Here is a 12563-nt window from a genome sequence, read left to right on the forward strand (position 1 = left end):
TTTGTCCCCTTCCTTAATTCTCACACGATAGTATGCTTCCCTTAGGTCTAGTTTAGAAAAATTTTTCCCTTTCGAGAGGTGTGACAGCATGTCTTTCATGAGGGGCAGAGGGTATAGGTTGCTTTCACTGATTGTATTCAGGGCCCTATAATCCACGCATAAACGTAAAGAGCCATTCTTCTTCTCTCTAAAAAGGACCGGGGCAGGCACTTTACGCTTGGCTGGCTCAATTAAACCCCTCTCTAGGTTTTTTTTAATGAATCTTTCCATTTCCTCCTTCTCCTTTGAGCTCATGGAGTATAATCTGGGCTTTGGGAGTTTTGCCCCAGGCTTGAATTCAATGGCACAGTCTGTGGGTCGGTGGGGGGGGAGCTCATTTGCCCTCTCCTTACTGAAAACTTCAGCAAGGTCTCTGTATTCCTCTGGTATTTCTGTTAGTCCCTTTTCCTTTCCCATGGATGCTTTTTCTATTCTTGATTCTGGTAGCCCCCCCCTTGGGGTTTTAAGTCCATAGGGTCCCCCTTCGGGAATTTGATTTCTGTCATCCTCCAATTTACCCTGGGGTTCCATTTTTTCGACCATTCCATCCCTAGAATCATTGGGCATTCCATGCCTGGGGTCACCACAAATGTTATGTCCTCCTCATGTTTGCCCAGGGAGAGGTGTATTGGTAGAGTGGCTAGTGTAGCTGGCACACACCCCTGCTATGGATCCATCTAACTGGCCAAATGAGATTGGTTGTTCCAGTCTCCTCAATGGGATGCCCAGATTCCCCACTAGTATTGGGCTAATGAGGCAGCGGGTGCAGCCAGAGTCTATTAAGGCTTTTACCTTCACGGCTTCAGGCACGAGGGGAATTAATATAGTCACTGTCTTGAGGATCGGTGCGATGTGTCCACTTACCAGGGGTTCGCCCTCCGAGCTGTCCTCTGAGGCGTCCGCCGGCCCTGCAGTGTAGGCTGGAGTTCTTTCCCCCTGATGAGCAGAAGTGGGGGGTTCCGCAATTTCCATCATTCTCATGGCAGTTTCTTTTGGCTTAGCTGAAGACTTTCCGGATTTGCTGATTGGGGATCTGTCTGGGTTGTGCTGGGGGGCTTTGGAGTGGCATTTTACAGCTCGATGCCCTTCTCTTCTGCACTTGAAACACCCCATTCGCTTCTTGGCTGTAGTCGATGATTTCACCGGTTCGTGTGTCAACTCAGGCGGGCAGCGGCTCCATTGTTTTCCTCGGTGGTGTCTCTTCAATATGTCGATCTCTGCTTCCTATGCCAAGATGTACCATTCCTCAAGTTGGTGTGGGTCCCCTCGGGGCAGGCAAGTGTCATATAGGTCATCATTTAGTCCGTCTTTGAAATGGCTAAGGAGGATGGCCAGTTCAGTTTGCTGGCAATGGCCCGGAATTCTTGTGTATATTCAGCCACCGGGCATTTGCCTTGCCTCATCGTTTTTATCCTTTCACAGGCTTTGCGTTCAGCCAGGGGGTCTTCAAATTGTCTTCTCAAAGAGGACATGAAACGGTTGAAGTCGCTGAGTTCTGGGGCGTTGGAGTCATGCAAGTTCACCACCCAGTCTGCTGCTGGTCCATCCAGGGTGGATTGCACGATCCGGATGCGGGCTTTGTCACCGGGGATGTCCCGCCCGTATTCCTCCATGTAACTGAGGACTTGGGTTAGGAAAAACCCCAAGTGTGTTGGCTCCCCTTTGAATTTCACCTCCAACGGCGGACGTCTTGGAATGGATCGGTGCCTCCGTTGTCGGTGGTAGTGTCTTCCATCCCGATCGCCATCTGTGATCCGCTAGGGGGTGGGGACTACTGGATCAGCAGATGTCCCCAGGGTTGCAGGTTCCATTTCCCCATCGATGTCTTTCCCTTTGCGGCTCCAGGAGCTGGGGCAGCCGTTGGGCTCAGGATTCTCCTTTCTTAGGGAGCTGAGAGTTCTCTTCATCAGGTCAATAGCTTTCTCTAGGATCCAGTCTGAGTATGGTGCCCAGCTATCTCCCTCTTCACTTGCCTGCAGGGATTTCTCCATCTCCTGCTTCCATTCTGGTTGCTTGGTCCCCCGTCTCAGGGTCACCTTTCTTGATTCCTTTCTCCACTCACTTTTCTTTCCAACGCCCATTGACCAGCGAGGCTTGTGGTCCCATGTCTCCACCACTTCTTCTCCTGAGGAATCTGACCTCTCGGATCCCAACATCTGGTAAGGTCCCAATTGGGTCAGCGGCTCTCTTTCCAGGGAGTTTTCCCCCTTTCTTGCTCCATTGTCTGACATGGTAATTTTTTGCAAAATCCCCTGGCAAGGGTCTCCCTTCCAGGTGGATTAATTTTGCAAGTCCTGTCTAATGTAAGGACCCACCCCACTTTGCATCTTAAGAAGACAGAACTCTTGGAATAATTCTTCCAACAGGAATCCTTTATTAAGAGAAAATGGTTGCAGGCATTCTAGACAGGACTTGGGGTCCAAGCTCTCCCATTCAAGGTTTTAAGGGGTTTCCCAGTAGCCCTACCCAATCCCCCCCTACTTCCAGCAATAGTCTCAGGCATTACATTCCCACCCCTTTTCTTTACTGCCAGCTGGATGGAGACATCAGAGAAAACTACATGAAAGGTAATAGCCCCCTTTGTTATGATTAGGCCTTTTTGATGCTATCCACATTCAATCCCTTTGAAATTGTACCGAAGGAAGTGAGGGCCAGAAAGCCCCTTTGTTCCCCCCCTTCCCTTCCTTGTATGACAGAATCCAGAGAAGGCAGAGATGGGGTTTTCTATAATTGATAACTAGAGATGAAATATAATTGGATTATATAATCTGAATCTGTAGAAAAATTTCAAACATGATTGCATTAATGTACAAATCATTTATTGAAGTCAAGTTAGAAGTATAATTGGTTAACAAAAATTGCCATGAACTAAATTGTCAACATTTATTTTCAGCTACATTTCATTCTGCATTTCTAAATTAAAGTAAGTATGGAGGTGGTAAGGATGAGATAACCTTATTGCATCAAATTGCATCATGAAGTCTTAATTCAAAAACTTCCAATTACTGCAATCATTTAACTGCAAATGAATACTGGTAAGTGTGCCACATTTTCAAAGAAAGGGCAAGCACACCTATGCCCATTCTGAAGCACCTTCCCAATTTAGAAATTATATCCCTTAATAACATTGCTATTGGTTTTCCCAGCAATGTATATAGATGGAAATAATCAAACAGTTTCACTTAAGAAATATGTCATCAAGTCTGTGGCAATCACATAGATAGATTTTCTCCATGATGATCTGTCTCTAACCTGGTCTTTCAATGGTGCACTAATTGCCTTTGTAACTGACTCAGTTTACCTTACTGCTGGCCATCCTCTTGTTATCTTCCCTTTCACCTACCCCAGCATGCAAATCTTTTCCAGGGAGCTGGGTCTTCACGTAATGTGTCTGAAGTAAGATAACTTGTAATTGGTCATTTGTTCCTTGAATGAGAACTCTGAGTTGATTTGTTCGATAATCTATTTGTTTATTTTCTTGATTGCCTATAGCAGTGATGGCGAACCTTTTAGAGATTGAGTGCCTAACCTGCAACCGAAAACCCACTTATGCATCGTCGAGTGCCGGGTGGGTATGGCCCATTGAGTGGACGTGGCTGTGGTGGTAATGGCAGACTGGGACTAAAATGTTCAATTAATTTCAACTTTGCAAGATCTTTTTTCCCCGTGAAAACTTGAAATTGACTGATTGCACACGGCGGTGGAGGCCTAAAGCAAAAAGCTTTTATAAAACCCAGCTGAATGCCTAGGACTGGGACGACGGCACATGTGCCCACAGAGAGGGCTCTGAGTGCCACCTCTGGCACCCATGCCATAGGTTCGCCACCACTGGCCTATAGTATTTTCAGGAGTCTTCTCCAATACCACCATTCTAAAATGATGGAAGGATGAAGCATGATTCTGTTACTATGGTTGTTACAATAAACATAGTTCTGTCTTATATGATGTTGGTTTCTCAGTCTTGACTACGGGTAGACCTCAACTTCTGACCATAATGGATCCTGCCAAGTATGGTCAGAGGTTGTGACAGTTGCAAAGTAGATCATCATGTGATTAAGACCACAGTTTTTTATGTTGGTTGTTAAGTGATGACAGTGGTTATCAAGCAAATATTGTAATTGTTAAGCAGCAGTCATTAAGTTAATTCATTGTTGGCTATGGTGCTTTTGCTGAAAACCAGAACTAAATGCTGGAGGGGTTTTTGCAAAAAAATAAATAAATAAATTATGGTCACATAATGACAGGACTTTGGAAATGGCTGTAAATATGAGCTGGTTGCTGAGTGCTTGAAATGTGGTCTTGTGACTATGAGGGAAGGCAATAGCAATAGCACTTAAACTTATATACCACTTCACAGTGCTTTGCAGCCCTCTCTAAGCAGTTTACAGAATCAGCATTTTGCCCCCAACAACCTGAGTCCTCATTTTACTGATCTCAGAAGGATGGAAGGCTGAGTCAACCTTGAGCTGGTGAGAACTGCTGGCAGTTGACAGAATTAGTCTGCAATACTGCATTCTAACCACTGAGCCACCAAGATCAGGCAACTCTCAGAACTTTGGAATCATATCATAAATACATTTTGGGGGATCCGTTGTAACTTTGGTTGCTAAGCAACCAGTCATAAGTCAAGGACTCCCTCTACCATACATTCCAGTTTCCCTGGGATCAGCCCAATTTATATTTATTGTACTGATTTATCATTTGCCCTGGGTTTATACTCTCAATTACTCCCTCTACCATACATTCCAGTTTCCCTGGGATCAGCCAATTTATATTTACTGTACTGATTTATTATTTGCCCTGGGTTTATACTCAATTAATTGAGAGTATAAACCCAGGGCAAATGATAAATCAGTACAGTAAATATATGTAAATATATGTACAGTAAATATATGTAAATATATGTACAGTAAATATATGTAAATATATGTACAGTACAGTAAATATATGTAAATATATGTACAGTAAATATATGTTTACCCCCTCAGTGCTGGCCTGTGTGGTGCTGCTCTATTCTCTTACACAATGCTGTTTTTGCATGGCATTGCCATTGTCTTTTCCATAGGACCAGCTTGTGTGCTGCCACTGCCTTTCCCCCCAAGAGGGCTGGTTTGTGTGGAGAAAGAATATGGCAGCACGGAAACCACCATTGCAGGAAAGAAAGTGGAGAAAAGATCTGGAGGCCTTCCAATGGAGGTAATAACAGAGAAATAAACAAACATTGTCAGAGCGTGCACAGTCTTATTGCACTGAGATAACCCAGGAGTAAACACAGTAAACAGTAGTTTGTATTAAATGGTGGTTTATCTTACACTACCTACAATATCATACACCAGGAACAATATAAATACACGTGCTAATACAGCAGGATCCAACAAAGCACAATTACAGCAGGAAATGGAAGAGAAAGAGAACACATCAGCAGAGCCTTTCCTTTATACAAATGCTCTTAAAGAGACATAGACCTTGCTGAGTCATTCCCATCATTACATTAAATCGTACATCTTACATTACATAAGCTGGTTAGCTATTAAATCAATATTTTGACACTCCTCCCATTTAAAGCTAAACAGCTGTTATCCCAAATGCTTTTATATACTCTTGATGCTTGCCTGCATTTAAAGTCTTTGTCAACATATTGGCTATATTGTTGTTAATGGAACAATGCTGTAACTTTATTAGTTATCCTTTACAGCCTCCCTGACATTACAATATTTTATATCTATATGTTTGCTTATACTTCCAATACGTTCTCCCATTGCCATCTTTATACATGCAACATTGTCCTCAAATATTGGCACAGCTTCTTTTACATCAATACATACATCTCTTATTAACTGGACATTTTTTCTCTGTGTTAATCTTTGCGCAACTAACTCCCTTATACTGCAGTTCATTATTGTGTAAAACCTTCTTTTTATATACCCATTTACACCTGATGGCCTTTTGTCCTTCTGATAATCTCATAGAGGTAAACACCTGATGCACATTCATTGACTCCATTTCTCTATCCATAGCCTCCTTCTATTTTATCCTGTTCTACTTTAGGCAATGACATCATTTCTTGGTAATTACGGGATTCATACCTTACACTATACACTGTAACCCCACTTGCTGAGAACCGATCGGGAGGTACCCCTTTATTGCTATGTTCAGACCTCCTTGGTATCATCTGTTCCTGTGTATCTGTGACTTCTCTCTTTACCTCAGGTCTATCCTCTTCTATTTCTACTATTTCTGACCTGCTAACCTGTTCTTTCTTCATTGGGCTTTGGGTAGCCTCTTTTTTCTGAGAACTAGCGCTACATATTGGCATGAACACCTTGGTGTTTGCATGCATCCTGTCCCAATTATTTTGTTCTGCAAAACTAGCAGACTTTGAAATCACAGCCTTCTTTGTTCCATCTGTGAATCTATACTCTTTGGAACCTGGCTCATATCCAACAAACCTAAGTTTCCTGGCCTTTTTCTTTCCTTGCCTTCTGATACTTTTTGGAATATGCACCCAGGCATAAATGCCAAATGTCCTTAGGTGAGCCAATGAAAGTTTCCTTCCATATAACAGGTAATATGGAGTTTCATTTATAGCAACACTCCATACTCTGTTTACTAAATAGTTGGCTGTTTACATGGCTTCCCCCCAGTATGTTTTACTCATTCCTGCATCTACCAGCAGTGAGACTTTCATGGTTTTCAATACGCCATTCCTCCGTTCAGCAACTCCATTTTCTGCTGGCAAGTACGGATTCATAAGTCTATGCCTTATGTCTAAGGTCCTCAGCTACTTTTGGAAATGAACTCTGTTCCCCTGTCTGTTTATAGCTGGCATACTTTATGGCCATATCTTCACTCTACAAAGTTCACCCATTGCCTGAACTGTTGTAGAACTTCTGTTCTGCTCTTTAATTGATAGCAAAACTCATATCTGGTGTAGTCATCTACTAAGACTAGTGTTCTGTCCCAGCCTGATCTATGTCCTTGTTACTTCACAAAGACAACCCCTCTTTGAACAGTAGACTGGAAAATAAACCCTTTTTATTTGAGTTACAGACCTGATAATTGTCCCAGAAAACCAAAGCAACAGAACACTTTTCCAATGGAGACCTTGTCCAAAAGCAAAAACGGAGCACGAGTCAAACAGGAAATAACTCACAGACAAAATAAACAGACCATGATCTCTTTACTCTGAAGTTCTTTGCAAACGATTGCCTCCAGCAACCAGCCGACACATTCCTTTTTTGTTATGCAGCTCCCAAGGCGTGGCTTCTCACTGCTTCCTCCTCCTCCCCTGGAGTTGCCCCATTGCCTTCCTCCGTCTTACTTGTGTGACCTGCCTACATTTATGAGTGTCTCTGAGGTCTTCCAGGTGTGCTTCTTCTGAATCCGACTCATCTTCCCAGCACAGCTGGCTCTCAGCTCGATCACGAGTGGAAGCACCAGCCTCTTCATCAGTCTGTAAGTTCTGCAGCTCATCAGAGCTTCCCTCTGACTCTGATGGCTCTCCAGACCCCTCCTCCTCCTCCTCTGATTCCCCAGACTCAGCTACCAAGATCACAAGCTGGCATGGAATCACAACAACTAGTACGTACCTAACTCCTCCTAGAGAGGGCACCATCGGACCAATTAAATCAGCGTGCATTAACTGCAAAACTCTGTCTTGAGCTTTTCTTACTTACAGGATACACTCTGGACTTTGACTCCTTACAAATAGCACAATCTAAATAAGTGTTGCATTGTTTAATGTTAAATTCCTCAACTAGTTCTGGCATCCTTTGCAGCACTCTAAAACTTGCATGTATATATGCAATTATCATGCATGGGAGTGTTTCTAAATGTTTGTGCACAACTATACTGCTGATGTTGTAGTTCTAGGCCTGGTCTGTGTATTGTCGTCACTCCCTCTCTGCCGTTTCTGTTCCTCTTCCAGCAACCAGCCAGTCGAATAACTCACGGTTAAGTCCCTGTCTTGCATGGACTCTAAACTGGTCACTAGGACATCCCATGAAGTATCCAATAAAATGCGACCACATACACCTTATGTGCCTCAATAAAAGTCATTCCTCTTTCTTCTAACTCTAGGAATGTCTTTCTCATGGATTGCAAATGTGTAGACATGCTCTCTCCCAGTTTCAGTTGGCCTTATATAGCTTTCTTGTCAGCATTACTTTGCTGCTCACAGTCTCTCTCATGTACACACTGTGCAAAGTTTCCTAGCACTCTTTAGCAGACTGAAGACCCCTTATGTATCAGCTGGCTATCTTCCAAACTCAGGATTATGCTAGCCGATGCTTTCTCGTTCTTTCTCCAGTCCCCATCATCCAGGGCTGCAGGTGAATCTGTAACTATCATCCACAACTCCTCCTTTCACAGGTACATCTCCATTTTCAGACACCAGGAGAAGTAGTTTGTCTCATTCAGATGAGAAATTACGAAACCTCCTCACATTATGCGGTTGGAGTCCATGTTGCCTGCTACCACCACAAACCACTACAAACCACAAACCTTAACTCCTTTGGCTCTGGATCAAGCTCTCACTGAGTTTCTCCTCTTTCTGGGCCCATAACCTTTCAGAACATGCACAGTCTTATTGCGCTGAGATAACCCAGGAGTGAACATAGTAAACAGTGGTTTGTATTAAATGGTGGTTTAACTTACATTACCTACAACATCATATACCAGGAACAATATACATACACATGCTAATACAGCATAATCCAACAAACCACAATTACAGCAGGAAACGGAAGAGAGAGAACACATCAGCAGAGCCTTCCCTTTATACAAAAGTTCTTAAAGAGACACAGACCCTGCTGAGTCATTCCCATCATTACATTACATCTTACATTACATAAGCTGGTTAGCTGTTAAATCAATACTTTGACAAACATGTATTTGGAAATCGATATATCTAAATAGTAAATAGGAAATTTTAGACTGGTAATTGATCTAGATTAGAAAAAGCTGACTTTTGGAAGAGAACCAGAATTTTCCAGGTTATCCAGCACCATATGCTTGAAATTTATCTTCCTATGTTTTCAGTATTAAACAGATTTTCTAAGACAACAATTCTTATTCTGAACAGCACTTATCTTTGTTATTAAGGGCTTTATTGATCCCTATAGTTACTCAGAGAATCCATGCCATATGGATCCTTCAATCCCTCACTCATATTACCATCCTGATTCATGATCCAGTCTAGGGTTCAAAGACATCCACTCTAGATTTCAAAGACAACTAAATTAAGTTCTGACTTTGTTCTTCTCTCCTAACAGCCGGAAGGAAGGGGAAAAAAAAGGAAAAAGCAGTTGCATAGTTGAACATTCACTAGGCAAGGCTAGAGTGACCTCCAAAATGTCCCAAGAAAGGAGGAAATGATGAAAGAAGGTCAGTAAGAAGAAATGCATTTTTAAGAAAAACTAACCGCATTCCTACTTCAGGGAGAGGCACTTACCCTGGTAACAGCCAAGGTCCCAAAGGAAAGTCTTGCAACTCTTTATCCTTGCCTTTAATGTCACAACTACAAGGAAATCCTGCAGGATGAATTTCCAAAGGAGGCACACACATTTCTTTTTTAGCTAGGCTTTAAGAATCCATATTGAGTCTGTCAGTTCCTCCAGGCTCAAATAATAGAGAAATATGGCCTTACTATAATTTGTCACTTATGCTACATCCCAGACAACTTTGATGATAGGCATCAAAAAACAAATGAAATATTAGAGGTAGTCTGAAATTAAACACATCTATTAAAAGCACTAGTGTTATGTTGTAATAACTCTCTATCTGTCTTGCAAAGTAAAAGATAGAATATCCAGCAATGCTTGCATAGGCCCATAATGGATTTGTTCAGTACATTGCATTCTTTATACAGATCAGTCTTAATCTCATAGTCATCAGAAACTTTTTCATATTATTTCACTGATATTTTTGGGTGAGAATCTCAATTTTTGAGATAATAATTTTGAAAACCCAAGTTTTCACACCCTCTGGAATATCGTCTCACACCCCTGGTTGGGAATCCCTGCTCTAAACAAATAAATATTATAGTAATTGGAAGAGCCTGGAATGTTACTGTGGTGCAACAGCAAATCCCAAGATGTTAGTTTCAATATCCTTCAAGACACAATACCTACAAATAACTCCACCCTTTATTATCTGGAACACCTCATATACAGCAGAGCCTTGGAGTGAGTGGTAAGAATTTCTTTCAATCTTTTTTTTAAGTCATATTAATGATGTGTGTTTTAAGCTAGTTTTATTTTTTTTTTCATACAGGCATGAAGGGTTTCCCTTGTAGGTCAAAGTCCCTTATATGCTGAGCACATAATAATATCATTTAATATCATTCAGATGTTCTTCAATCCTAAGCAGTAAAGAGGAATATGTGTTTGCAAGATGTTCTTCCCCTCCAGAATATTTGTTTCATTTATAAGGGCTCAGAAAATAGTACACATTGTTTACACAAAAATTCTCCTCCCTCCAAACTCTTGAGTATTACTGTAATCAGAATTGCCTGTTCATCAAGTTTCATGATTCACGGTTCCTTTACAATAGACACCCTTCTGTTTAGCTTTTGCCTTTTTATAACCTTTTATTCAATCTTGTTGTCATCTAATTACAAATGTCCTTTTCTTTCGATATATGCTTCAAAATAACGATTGCATTGTTTTCAAGTATTATTTTTTTAAAGAAATTGCTTCTGATATATTTATGAGATTGTGAAGATAATTGCATATTTTTACTGAATACAATAATGCCTCTTGTTATCATAACATTATCTTATCAAAGTGAAAATGATTTCAAGATTATGTGGATTAAACGATTAAATGAACAAATGAACTAAATATTCTTGTGTAATGTTTGCCTAAGCAGAAAAGTTTAAATTTGTGTGAAACAACAAATGTGGCAACTGATTCAATCCCTCAAGGCTGCATAGTAATATAAGGTACTCATTCTTATTATAACAATGTTGTCAACATCAAAAACATATTGGCTTCAATTTGTAATTTAGTTGCTTAAAAATGTCTGGCAAAAACACAATAATGCTATAGGTTACATTGCTATTTTACAGATACTGAAGATGTTTTTGTTTCTCATGATGTCTCTTTTGGTTCTGGAGTTCAATGATTCCAAACAATTGTCAAGAACAAAGAAAGAAGTGAACCCTGAAACATTCATGAATATTGTAAGTTTAACCTAGTTAATATACTTTAGTACAAAATTAAATACATTAAGGGTTGGAACCCCATTGTCAATTCTAATCCGGTTTCTGAATCAAGACTTCATATATACAATGGTAAAGGTTATACTAGTAAGTTTACATTTGAATCAGTTATTTTAGAGTTTGCAATAATCAAGGGGTACTCATAGGCCAATGGACACCTACCTCAATATCTAAATAAGAAGGGAGTATACAGTTTTGTCTCATTCCTTTGCCAACCTGGAACCCATTTGTTTCACCATATTCTGTCTAGAGAAGAGACTTCCTGATCTACAGTATATATGTGGTAAGTTTCTCATGAGGTCAATGAAATGCTCAGGGAATCCCATTTTTTCTAAGGACATCTATAACAATGTGATAGACATAATCAAGGACTTTCTATAATCAAGAAAGCAGATATTGACTTCTTGCTGGTGGTCTTTGGTTTTCTCAATTATCCAGGTGTATCAATATTTTACGTTCCTTGGATTATTTTAAAAGCCAGATTGAATATCTTGCATCTCTTTTTCTCTTCTTCTTTACTTCCTCTTTTACCATGTTGGTTGGCAAGGGCTCTTTAATCTGCACTAGATGATCCTGAGCCAGTGGTTTTCAACCTTTTTAATGCCGTGACCCCCAACCGCTCATAAGTTGAGGACTACCCAACTGGTCGTAAGTTGAGGACTACCCAACCGGTTGCAAGTCGAAGACTTTCCCTGCCCGGGAGCGCCGCACATGTGTGGTGCCGCCCCCTGTGCCAGCCGAGGCGTAGCTGGCAAGCAGCAGAGACGGCACAGGCCGACCACTGGCTGGGCCACCAGCTGGCCCAGCCCAAGGGAGGTAAGGCACCCGCCGGGCCCCACATGCACCAGCAACAGACAGTAAGTGCCGCCTATGCAAAGAAGCTGAAGAAACAGTGGACCACTTGGTAAGCTGTTGCAAGAAGATTGCACAGACTGATTACAAGCAGCGGCATGACACAGTAGCAACAATGGTGCATTGGAAGATCTGCAAAAAATATCATTTGCCTGTAAGCAAAAACTGGTGGAATCATAAAATAGAGAAAGTCATAGAAAATGATAAAATTAAATTGCTCTGGGACTTCAGAATTCAAACAGACAAGCACCTGCAACATAACACCCCAGACTTAACAACTGTCGATAAGAAAGACAAAAAAGTCTGGATAGTGGATGTGGCAGTGCCTGGAGACAGCAGAATAGAAGAGAAAGAGCTGGAGAAGATAACAAAATACAAAGACCTACAAATAGAAATAGAAAGACTGTGGGAAAAGCAAGCAAGGGTAGTACCAATAGTCATAGGCACCTTG

At 41.3% G+C, this 12563-nt stretch overlaps 1 long non-coding RNA gene across 1 annotated transcript; it reads left to right on the forward strand.

The window, feature by feature from the left end:
• The first annotated feature begins 5192 nt into the window (after positions 1–5192).
• Positions 5193–11925, forward strand: LOC120296793. The gene is made up of 3 exons (XR_005553584.1): positions 5193–5235; positions 11108–11221; positions 11808–11925. It is a non-coding gene; the product is annotated as an uncharacterized LOC120296793 (long non-coding RNA).
• Positions 11926–12563: the final 638 nt, after the last annotated feature.

This window comes from Crotalus tigris, unplaced genomic scaffold (genome assembly GCF_016545835.1).
Source record: "Crotalus tigris isolate CLP2741 ecotype Arizona unplaced genomic scaffold, ASM1654583v1 scf7180000021533.416912, whole genome shotgun sequence".
NCBI classification, from domain to species: Eukaryota; Metazoa; Chordata; class Lepidosauria; order Squamata; family Viperidae; genus Crotalus; species Crotalus tigris.